A 12,766-nucleotide genomic window follows, 5' to 3' on the forward strand; every position below is an offset into this window, starting at 1 on the left:
TAGTTATATATTAAAAAATGAATTTTAGCATACTGCAAGAGAACCAGCTATGCAATGTAATCTTATTTTGAAAAGATATTTTTTAGAGGAAATAAGGTGAAGAAAGTCTCCCAATTTAACCAGAAGACCAATGTAATCAAACTCCTACATCTAGGTTGGATTTCTGCGATCCTATCTATGTAGAATCTAAATTGTCCTGCCAATCACAGTTAGGAACTGGGTTATAAGCTGCTGAAATCAATTCATGCCTCATCCACTTTGCTCCCTATCTTAAAAAGGATGCCTTCATCACTATAACAGGAGGAAGTTTTTCTCTTCTCTGATATCTGCTCTCTTCGTGTTACAAAACTCTCTATCATCCTGTGCCACAAATGTCTCTTAAAATTAACTATTCTGAGTCGTAATGGTCTCCCCTTTCCTCTTCTCTTTCTCAAGTATACTATACCATGTTATCCAGACCTCCTTTAAGAGATTATATTCCTATCTGGGGGAGGAGGAAGATGTTCAAGATGTCTTGGTTTTAGAAAATAATGGTGATAAAGAGATGGCAGTTGCTTTTTAATGTTTCTACTTGGGGAAAAAAAAACCTTGTAAGTCTAAGGGTATATGCCCTTAAACTATTTTCCTCACTGGTTCAGGAAATTCACAAGTGCAGGAATCAAACAACAGAGTTTCAGATTGACAAATATTCCAGATTGATAAAGCAGATATACAGTTATCCCTGGGTATGGGGGGAGTGGGAAGGGATTGGTTCCAGGACCCCTGTGGATACCAAAATCTATGAATGCTCAAGTCCCTTATATAAAATTGACATAGTATTTTCATCTTCACATAAACTTTAAATCATCTCTAGATTACTTATGATACCTAATACAATGTAAATGCTATGTAAATGGTTGCTGGCAAGTGGCAAAGTCAAGTTTTGCTTTACAGAACTTTCTAGAATCTTTTTCCTAATATTTTCGATCTGCAGTTGGCAGAACCTGCAAATACAGAGGGCCAATGATATTTACAAATTCTCAGCAGAGTTAGAAAGCTTTATTATTTATTGATTTTTATTCCAACAATTAAGCTGTATATATAATACCAGAGGAATGTTTTATTTAATCAACTCAGGAAAAGGTGAAATAAAAAAATTTAGGGAAATTAACTGCTGACAATGAATTATTGATAAATAATATTTCTAAAATGTTTTACAGTTTCTTAAAACCTTTCACAAATATTATCTCCTTTGATAAGGCCAGGTTGTGTTTCTGATCTCATTTTACATGAAGAAACCGGGGTTATCATAGATTTACTAAGGATTTAATAATTGGAGGATCCAATAAGGATCTAATAAGAAATTTAGACATAAATATTTTGACTTTAATTCTAGGGTTGTTTCCATTGCCTCAGACTGCCTCATGTCAAGAAGCTCAAATGGCATATTTCAATTGGCCCCAAATCACGTAAGACTAGGCAAAGAACAGCATTCACATATGTGATTACATAGTAAAACTAGATTTCATGAATGTGGCAAAATTGGGCGTTTGCTCGCCTAAAATGTATGGAGGGTAGCAGAATCTCTTTGCAAGAGATGGTCAAATTCAGCTCAATGACAGACATACTTTAAGTTGTAGTATATATATATAGTAAATTGAAAATCAATTTGCAGCTTATTAGCCACTCTAAATCTAGCTATCCTAGGGTAGATTGTGCTTTAACTCAAAGCATTTTTTTTTTTCAATTAGTTACCTCTTTCCTTTTCATTCATAGAAAAGTGCTCCTTGAAATCAGAGATGTATCTCTACCAAGTCTCTTTACCAATTACTACACCCTTTCCCTAAGGAACCCCTTTGAATTGTGAACATTCTTGGGTGGAATTTATGTCCACAAGTATTACATACTGCATATTTTCAAATTATATTACATTGACTTAAAAAAAACACTCTTTCTAAAATGTGTAAGTCAATTTTTCATCTGAAAGTATTCTAGAAACACACTGTCTAGATGTAGCTTCAAAATGATATAGCTTTTAAAGAGATGTTCCTTGGAACACAAAATCTAGAGCCTTTTTTTGCTTCCATTTCTTAAATTTCTTTAAATATTTTGATAAGAATTATACCTGGACTTAAAAAATTAGGGTGCAGTTCTTTGGGGGGAAAACTCTTCTACACACTGTATAGGCATATAGATTTTACTTCTTCCTCCAAGGGGAGGAAAACTATTATATCAGAAAGATTTCAAAAATAAATCAATAATTAAGATTTATACAGAAAGTTAGTTACAAAAGGCTACTGTATGGGTGTGTGTGTGTGTTTCTGAAAAGACATATTAATGAGCATTGTGCTACTCATTTGAAATATTTTATTCCTAAATGAGATTTCCACAGGTCCAGAAAGAAATTTACAAGGAATAATTGGATTTTGTCCTAGCTTACCAAATAAGGAAGGAAACTGAGATTTGAATCAGTACAAATCAAAAGACACTTTGAAGCTTGCTATATGCCTATACTCACCCAATCATTATTTATTCATTCAACAAATATTTATTGGAAACCGATTACATGTTCAGCAATAAGATAGGTCTTGAGGATAGATTGATGAATGAAGAAAGAAAATCACAAGATTTTTTCTTCAAAGAGCTTACATGTCTAATGTAATGGTGGATTCAGGAAGCTATATAACAAGATAAGAGGTTTATGGAAACCACATTAGAAGAGTTAAAGAAACCTGCTGAATGAGGAGAATTACTAAGGAGTAAGTAGGATTTCGGCATGCAAAAGAGTGAAAACAGCCAACAATAATAAAAACATGGAGGTTGAAATATGACATTTAGGACAGGGCAGGTCATTGGACAGAAGTTACTACGTAGCTCTAGTTAGAGGAGACAGAATTTGAGGGTATTGTCAGGAGTGCTGGGTGATGGAAATTAATATAAAGGGGAAGTGAGAGAAGGTAAGAAATTAAAGAGCTTCCCCTTACTAAGGAAGAATAAAACATAGGAGGAACTGAGCTTAAAAAGTGGGATATTTTAACTGAAAATTTCAGCATATAGTTTCAGAGTTAGAAAAAAAAGAAAGAACTTCATTCTCTATTTGTAAGCATTTTACAAAGAAAAATAATTAGAACTATGAAAAAAATGACATTCAAAATAGTGGGTTATTCTTTAAAATCAAAGAAAGTGCCTCACCTATAAAAAATATTTCTGGAAATGAATAAAATGTTAGAAGATTTTTAGTTAGTATGTTCAATTGGATTAAAGAAGATATTTTATCTAAAAATATGGAGAAGATAATCATCAATAGAAAATCAACTGAAATCCCCCCAAAATTGTTTAAATTTTAAAAAGTTAATTGCCAAATTTTAAATCATGATGAAAGTTGCAGGGTAAATATTGAGAAAATCATATCAGTAAAATTAGAAGAGAAAAATAAAGAAGTGCTCCTAGAAATCAGAGTAAATTAAAATTTTTAAAAACCCTTTTAAATTGAAGAACTCCACACTAAAAGTTAATCTGAAGAAGATGTACAAAACCAATACACAGTGTAAGCTTTCAAATCAATAAGAAAATGAGGACAAAATATAAGAAATGGCAATTTATAGAAGAGCAAGCAAACAGCTAACGAGGACATATAGAGATGATAAACTTTTGCACAGAAATGCAAAATAAAATGTAAATGATAACTTGCTTTACATACATCTCAGTAGTAAATATTTGAAAAGTAGATAATGTCAGTTTTTAGCAAACGTGAAAATGAAACTTTCATGAAATATTGGTAGATGTGTCAAATGGGACAATCATAATGATGAGAATTCTGGCAATGTTTTAGTAAAATGTAACACATGTAAACCAAGAACATTCTTGAGTATGTACAGCCAAGTAATTCTTCCACTCGTTTATAAAAGACACATAAGAATATGTCTTAGCAAGGTGTTCATGGTAGTGAGTAGGTGGTGTCCATCATTAAGGGAAGGGATATATAATAGATATTATGTAATATTATGCAGCAGGTATAAGAAATTAACAATATGAACTCCAGAAATTAAATATTTAAATAAAGAGTGTTAAGAAAAAATTTAAGAAATTATGAATTAAAAGATGACAGAAATCCAGAAGAAGGAATCTAAGTATACTAGAAATCAAAAACATAATTTTATTCCCTACCTAGATTGTAAAACAAAATAGATAAAGCAAAAATAATTATCAAAGAAAGAACATCAAGGAAAATGTTTCTAAGCTGAAGAAAGACCTAAGTTGGTTAATCAGAAGAGCTTTATGAACATAGATTAGACAAGATTGACTAGGTTATATTGCAAACAACTTCCAAAATTCAATATCTTAACCCAACTAAAGTGACACTCTGGGGTGAAACTTCAGGGCAACTGGCCTGAGTAAAGTGGCTGAGTGATGCAGGCTGTTTCTATATTTAAGCTCTCTATCGCAACATGTATATCTACTATTTCTGTGCTAGGGAAATAAAGCCCAGAAAAAAATCACAGACTAGCTCTTAAATGCACACATCTCTTCTGCTCTTGGCCCATTACCTAGACCTAGCCACATGGCCAATTATCAAGAATGCTCGGAAATAAAAGTTTCCATATGCTCAGGAAATGAGGAGAAACAGATAAATGGGTGAACACACAGACAAAATATTTTATATGGTATGTAAATCTCTTTCATGTATATGCTATGCTATATTCAGGAGCATAGTTCAGACAAATCTGTAGTTTGAAAATTAGTGAATAAATGTTTGTACTAATTTATCCAAAATGGAGGTAATTATGTAGAAGAAAGAATACTTAAATTAGAAGTCTAGAGATTCTGAGCCTACTCTAGGTGAATATACTTATTCATTATATGATCTTTAGTAAATTTATTTATTTGGGTCACAATTTCATTATTCTGAATATGACAGCTGACAATAGTTAAAATGTTCTTAGTTTTTCCCTGTGTCATTCTTCTGAATATTTTGCATATATAGCTCACTTAATAATTACAACAACTTCTTGGGTTCTAGTAAATATCTTCATTTTACAGTTGAAGACAGAGAAGTTAAGTAATTTGTCTGAAGTTACAGAGCTAGAAGAACAAGGATTAGAACCCTGTCAATCCAACGCCAAATCTCATGTTTTTAATCCTAGCTAGCATGAACCCTCTTTCTATCTGTGTCCTTCCTGTCCTATTTCATGTGCTCAATTGGAATATCAAATGAGTTTATAAAAATTCTTCATAAATTGCAAAGCCCTGTGCAAAAATACATGGCTCAAAATAATCAGCAAATAGTGTTTTCCAAATTCCTTAGCAGTCATTTCTCTGAGTCATAAAGAACAGTGAAGGCATGTTATCTTCTGCCACAACCTTCACATTTCATAGTTTTCCCATTATAGGTATAGATTACTCTCACCACAATCCTTTTAAACAATATAAGTTGATAAATCAAAGCATGAAAGGAACTGAGAGAATTATAAAAATATAATTTTATATGAGTTCCATATTTTTAAAATCTGTTCTACAATGTATAAAATGTTTATTTTTTAAAACCTGCAATATTAAGCTTGCAATTTAATGATATGAAAATATAAATGTTCCACACATAATTATATAATTTTTCTGTGTTTGAAAATGAACCAATTCTTTCCTGAGCTCATATATTTCTTATAATAGTTTGCTAAAGACAACCAATAATAGCCAACACAGGTTATGACATTCTGGATCTTCACAACAATTTCTCCTCAGTCTTTAGGTTCATTAAGTCACATGGATGCTTCAAAGTTATTGCGGGCAACATCTTCCCCACAGCATGTCTAGGCTCTCCTGACTTCCACCATGCTTTCTCTCTTTTTTTTAATTGACAGCCACCCAACCACTAAGCCATGGCTACAAATTTTATATTTGTTATGCAACACTCTAATATTAAAATTTTTCTATGTCAGAATAATGTTATTTACTGTAATAAATGCATATGAAATGTCACTGGCTTGATACAATATAACTACACTTGTGCCCTTAACAATCTAGTGCAAGTGTTCCAAGTTGGTGGGTGGTCTGTTATAGTGTCAACTTGACTCAGACAATGCCACATTTAATACGTGAGCTAAGGTTACTCTGCACATTGATCTCTGGCCAAGAAAGGAAAGAAGAAAGTGTTTGGAGAAGATGCATCCTTCTTCTTGGCTACCCTGGCCTAAGAGTGGCACACATCATTTTTGGTAGCATTCCCTTATCGAGAACAAAGCAGGCCCTAAATGCAAAGACTGTTGGGAAATATAATCATTTTCTAGGTAGACAATACCAAGCAATAACAGTCTATGATAGAAGGAAAAAAATATTATCATTGGACAACCAGCCATTTCTGCTACACAGAGACTATCACACGTTTAGCTCTCAATGACTGTCAACTATTTTTGATTGGTTATTATTATGTTGCTTTTATTTAGTCTAACATTCACTTACACTTGCATCCCTGTTTCCCGGGGTCAACTTCCTTAACTCAGTAATGATTCCTTTACTTGCCATCGTGTTTGAATCACTTGGGAAACCTTAATGAATACCAATCTCTGGATCTAATCAGAGTCTCTGGGTTAAGAACCTAGAAACAGCATTTAGTAAAATCTTCCTTGATGGTTCTACTTGGCTCCCAGAGTTAACGACAGCTGCCTAACATGTTGTGGGAAATCAGAACTTTTGCATTTATATATCTCCTGTGTGGATCTTTCAATCAATACTGTTGCCTCTAGTTCCTTCCTAGGCTGACATTCACTTTGCTAAGTTTGTTGAAGCTTGCTTTGCTTCTTTGTTGGCACCAGCAGAAAAGTGGATGTGTGGTCCGCTAAAAAGAATTACAACGCTGGTAGTGTTATTATAAGGGTGCAGGTTTAATATGACACATGTTGGAATTGGTTCGGAACCCTGTAAGTTGTTTTGTACGATGTAAAGATTTTTTGATGGCAGGACACAACACAGTGACACTCAGATAGACAAAAGGCCAAACTCTGTTCCTTACAGATCCAAATAAGAGAAGGCTGCTAGGTAGGGACAAACAGGAGGTTGTACTGAGGGACGAGGTAACAGAAAGCTAGAGCTGTATAAATGGCAGTTTATATACAGCCATCAAGGTAGGGTTAGCTAGGTTTTTCAGGTTCCCTGTAGATTGGCTAATTTGAATAATTCTGCAGGCTCCAAGGCTCAGAGGCTGTCCCCAGTTGTCTGGTACCCCATCGTAGGGGCAATTAGGACAGGGGCATAGTGTGCCCAGAGTGTGAGAGTCCCATAAAGGAAGTGGTTGGGGTGTGGATTTACAGCTGCTCAGGAAGAAGAACTGACTGGCCTCTAGCCAGAACCTCAAAACTAGGTCAAGACAGCTTTTCAAAAAAAAAAAATCTGTATTAAAAATTGACCCCTTGATGTCTTAACATAAGTACTGAGCTCAATCATTTCAAGTATTTGAGTGGCCTGAAAAATAGAGGAGGCTTCCAGAGAGTATAAGATGTCCTCAGTTTAGGAAACATTTTCTTATGAGAGAAAAAAGAGAAAAACCAATGGAAGGACAAGGAGTCGCTTATACACCAGCCCATAAGCAAGTTCACCATTTATATGGCATTAACCAAGAACACAAATCTGAAATTTCTAGAGTCTCTAACAGTGTCTTTAACTGGCAACATTTTTATGAAAATAATAACTTGTATTCCTTGATCAAGTTGGAGTTACAATGTTGGAGGGTATGAACTGATAGTTCAGTAAGGGGTAGTTAGAGGTTAGTGGTATTTTTTTTTTCTGTAACCAAGGGGAAGGGGTAGCTGTGACAGTCATGGTCAGAGACACAGTGGGAGGTCACGGTAGAGGGCTGAGGGGCAGAATATGAGAGGATTCTGGAGAGTGAGAGTTACTTTTCCCAGAAGGTTAAGGGGTGAACCTGTGTGAGGCAGTTGCTCCTGGGGAAAGCAATAATCTCCAGTATTTTTTAGAGTGGCATAGACAACGGTACTCACTACAAGATCTTTCTTTAGGTATCGAAATGTAGGGGTGAACGTTTTGGAAGAGAACAAGATACATATGACATCATGGGCTAAGCAAACAATGAGCTCAAGAAATGTAATAGAATCGCTTATATTGAAGCAAGAAAAGTAATAAATGTCCCATGTATAATTTGTGAGCTCTTAGGAGAGGCAGCCCATGGGTATTGCTGGGGAAGTGGTACAAGTGTCTAGGATGAAGTCATCTCCAGTGCAAGGGGTAAAAGTCATCTCTGATGGTGATGCCTGGGCTAGGGCAATGCCATCTGAGACAATGTTATCTCTAGTGATAAGTTCCAGGGTCAGGGTGATATGGCACATGGGTACTCGTCCCAAGTGGATACCCACTCAGATTGATATGGGTCATGTTTTTGTGGCTATACGGTATTATAACAAGGCTGAGCTACATTGGAATTTGAAGGCAACATTGGGCCTGGGAGCTTGATTTACAAATATCTTCTAATTCAAGGGGTTTTGTGATTGCTTAGCCAGCAAAGGTGATGTATCACTGCCATAATCTCTGACTCTGCCATCTGTGTCACTGCCATAACTGAACTAAACTACTGGAACCTGAGCAGCCCAATTAAAACTCTGGTTAAGTGTGGCTGAACCTAAAAACTGTCAACAACCCAGCATTTTGCCCAGAAAAGAGATGACGACGATTTTGCTGAAAATAGGTTTTGAGTCATATGGACTGATTTGAGTATATGTTGTTCATAGGGTATCAGGTTGTTTATTAAGTAAAATATCTGTGGCTAAGATTGGACCTCTAGCGTTAGCTTGTAGTCAGGCCCTCTAATTTAGCTAATTATTACAGGGCCTTTGTCTCTGTTGTCAGTTCAATTGGTGACAGGCAAGTTAGCAAGGTCTTTGGGCTGCAGAGCTTGCGTCAGCCACAATCGATGACATGTGGGCCTCAGCATTTACCATGCTTAGTTGAAACAAGAGTTTATTTGGAAGGTTTGGGCCTCCAGATCACAAACAAATGAAAGCGCCCAGACCAAGAGTAACAAGTCCAACCAGCTCACAGAATATTGGGCAGCTGCATTTGACAGTCTTTTGTTGTCTGATGTTGATTTTCCTTACCAAGGAGGAGTTGCCTGATTTCATCATTATGGGATATGGTATTGATTCCATTATGACTTCCAAATGTGATTTTAATTTACTAGGTAGAGTTTCCTATTTTTCTTCTTGGTAGTGCCTACTGTCTTTTGGAAAGGCCCTGGGCCACTAATTTTAGTTTCTTATAGGGTATCAGAGGGAGAGTCTGAATTATCTACCTCTTATAACCTGAATATTGAAGAAGTTTTTTGGGGGGTGTTGGAGGTTCAGGATTCCCAGTTAAAACACTTAATGTAAGTTAAACTTGACCTTCAAGGATTCAAACTGGCTATATTATAAGGCCTAATTAATGAGTAGCTCTCCCACTGCTTTTCCATTTGACAGCAATTTTGCCTGGTCTTAAACCTGGAAAGAATGAAGGTGCCTCACACTGGGTTACTACAACTTTAATTCTGTGATTTCCATTAAGACCTCCATACCCAAGATAATATTAATGAATTTATGATCTCCATCAAATCAGCAATTGATCTTGCTATTACACATTTGGCTAATATGTTCTATTCAGTTTCTATTTCCACAGGCCATAGACCCCTTTGGGGATCTATGATTATATAGATGAATGATTATAAACTTCTGGCAATGTACCATGGTCCTTCCTCAAGGGGATAAAGCCTTCCATTCATTCAGAGTCCTGGGTCTGTAAGGTGGCTCAAGTCTGGGAATTAATTAAGGGGCCACTATTCTTTGCTTTTATGATTCAGGTTAGACTTTTGTTCACTTGACCTAGAACTTTTCTGCTTATACAGATTAAGTAAAAATTTAGTAAGATTCCTATCTCCCTTCAAAGAACATCATGATTAACTAGCCAACACTACAGGTCTGCACAGGTCAGACTGTTCTGATTGCTGCTTAGACACTGCTCTTCATTATGGTAAATATTCCCATCTTGCCTTTGGTGGTTAAGTGTACCACTGGGCCCCTGCCACCCTGGGGTCCAATTATTACTACTGCATTTAGGTTTCCCAATTCAGTAATTGCAGTTCCCACTGTAAGGTTGGGCCCACAGAGAAGAACAATCACAGAGCTCTTCACAGATGCTGGGGCTACTCTCACAGATTTATTTGTCACAGTATTGGTGAAAGGTATGTCTTCTGGACATTCCCAGTGTGGGTAAGTGGATCTTAAATAATAAATTCACTCTAACATTTCAATCTCCCTAAGCTTTTGAATTCCTTCATCTACATTAAACCAAAGCAGCTCTAGCATTTCCAGCACTCACTCTGAGCCACCTTTTGGTCTGTGTCTCAGTTAACCAACCAAACAAACTCCTAGAGCTCTTTCTAACTCCATGAGCCATAACATTAAATGCAGAACCTCTGCTTTGTGAACCCATATCAATAAATTTAGCCTGATCTAACTTTATGGCTCTTCCACCATTATCCTTCATTTTTAGTATTCACTCCTACATACGTGTGATACTATGGACTAAGTATTTGTATATTCTTCCCTAAGTCGTATGCTGAAGTTCTAACTCCCAAAGTGATAGTATTCGAAGATGGGGCCTTTGAGAAGTAATCAGTGTTAGATTAGGTCATGAGGGTAGGTCTTTCATGACGGAATTAGTGGTCTTCTAAGAAGACAAAGCTTTCTCTCTCTCCCTCTCTCTCTCTCTCAATGCCCACCACCCCCTTCCATGTGACCACACTGAGTAAAGACCATCTGAAGACATAGCCAGAAGGGGGGCCATCTGCAAGCTAGGAAGAGAGGCTTTACCAGAACGTAAGCTAGCACCTTGATCCCCACTTTCTAGCCTCCAGAAATATGAGAACATAAATTTCAGTTATTAAGCCATCCTGTCTGTGGTATTTTGTTATGGCAGCCCAAGCTAAGATATGCATAAACATGGTTAGTATAAATACATATATATTTTCCTCTCTCAGATGAGAAACAATTCAGCAGCAATGAGTACACCTAGTCTCTAGATTTCAGTTTCTAATATTATTCTCCAATAAAAGTAACCAGGGATCCTTGGAGATATGGCCAATTCTAAGACTAGGGAAGAATATAATAAAAAATGAGTCTGGAGCAACTTGTATTGCCAGAAAGTATTAATAAGCACTTATTGATAAGCACTCAAAAAACAAAGACACACACACAAAAAAACAAAATAAGGAAGTATTCAAAAACAAACAAACAAATAACTGTTGTATCCTGGAACCAAAAAAAAGACATTAGGTGAAAACTAAGAAAATCTAAATAAACTATGGATGTTAATTAATAATAATGTGTCAGTATTGGTTTATTGATTGTAATCATATATAATGTTAATAAAAAATGTTAATAAACCTTGGTATGTGGTATATGGCATCTGTGTACTATATTCTTAATAGTTCTGTAAACCTAAAATGGTTCTAAAAAACAAAGTGTATTAAAATATATATATATTAAGTCAAGTGTTTTTTATTTGCATGTGGGTTTTTTCACTTATTTCAAAAGTAAAGTTCTTTTCTTCATATTATACATTCTTTGATATTTCCATCAATAACAAAAGTTTGCAAAGTATTATCCTTAATCCAGGAGCAGCAGAATCATTGAGAATTTATTAGAAATGTAAATTCCTGAATCCCATTTCAGATATACTGGATCACAAACTCTGAAGTTGAAACAATTTGTATTTTAACAGGCTATTCAAATACATACTAAAATTTGAGAACCATTAACCTTTAATGCTAGATATATACTCTTAAGGATAAAAATAACCTGAAAAAGTACCATAATTAAAAAGGGATTCAAACATTTTAGAAATAAACATTCAAAGATAAAACAAATACTCATTAGGAGACCAATATGTTAATCATCGACAAACATTAAATTAATTAATCTGGGACAACATTAAACACACCAACTTGCGAATTATAGGGGTCCCAGAAGAAGAAGAGAAAAAGAAAGGGTCAGAGAAAATATTTAAAGAGATCATAGTTGAAAACTTCCCTAACATGGGAAAGGAAATAGTCAACCAAGTCCAGGAGGCACAGAGAGTACCATACAGGATAAACCCAAAGAGAAACATGCTGAGACACATATTAATCAAACCATCAAAAATTAAATGCAAAGTAAAAATATTAAAAGCAGCGAGGGAAAAGCAACAAATAACATACACGGGAATCCCCATAAGGTTAACAGCTGATCGTTAAGCAGAAACTCTGCAGGCCAGAAGAGAGTGGCAGAACATATTTAAAGTGATGAAAAGGAAAAACGTACAACCGAGATTACTCTACCCAGCAAGGATCTCATTCAGATCCAACTGAGAAATTAAAATCTTTACAGACAAGCAAAAGCTAAGAGAATTCAGCACCACCAGCTTTACGACAAATTCTAAAGGAACTCCTCTAGGCAGGAAACACAAGAGAAGGAAAAGACCTACAAAAACAAACCCAAAACAATTAAGAAAATGGTCAAAGTAACATACATATAATCACCTTAAATGTAAATGGATTAAATGCTCCAACCAAAAGACATAGACTGGATGAATGGATACAAAAACAAGACCCATATATATGCTGTCTACAAGAGACCTACTTCAGACCCAGGGACACATACAGACTGAAACTGAGGGGATGGAAAGAGATATTCCATGCAAATGGAAATCAAAGAAAGCTGGAGTAGCAATTATCATATCAGACAAAACAGACTTTAAAATAAAAACTATT

The sequence above is a fragment of the Pseudorca crassidens genome, chromosome 11 (assembly GCF_039906515.1).
Source record: "Pseudorca crassidens isolate mPseCra1 chromosome 11, mPseCra1.hap1, whole genome shotgun sequence".
In the NCBI taxonomy this organism is placed as follows: Eukaryota; Metazoa; Chordata; class Mammalia; order Artiodactyla; family Delphinidae; genus Pseudorca; species Pseudorca crassidens.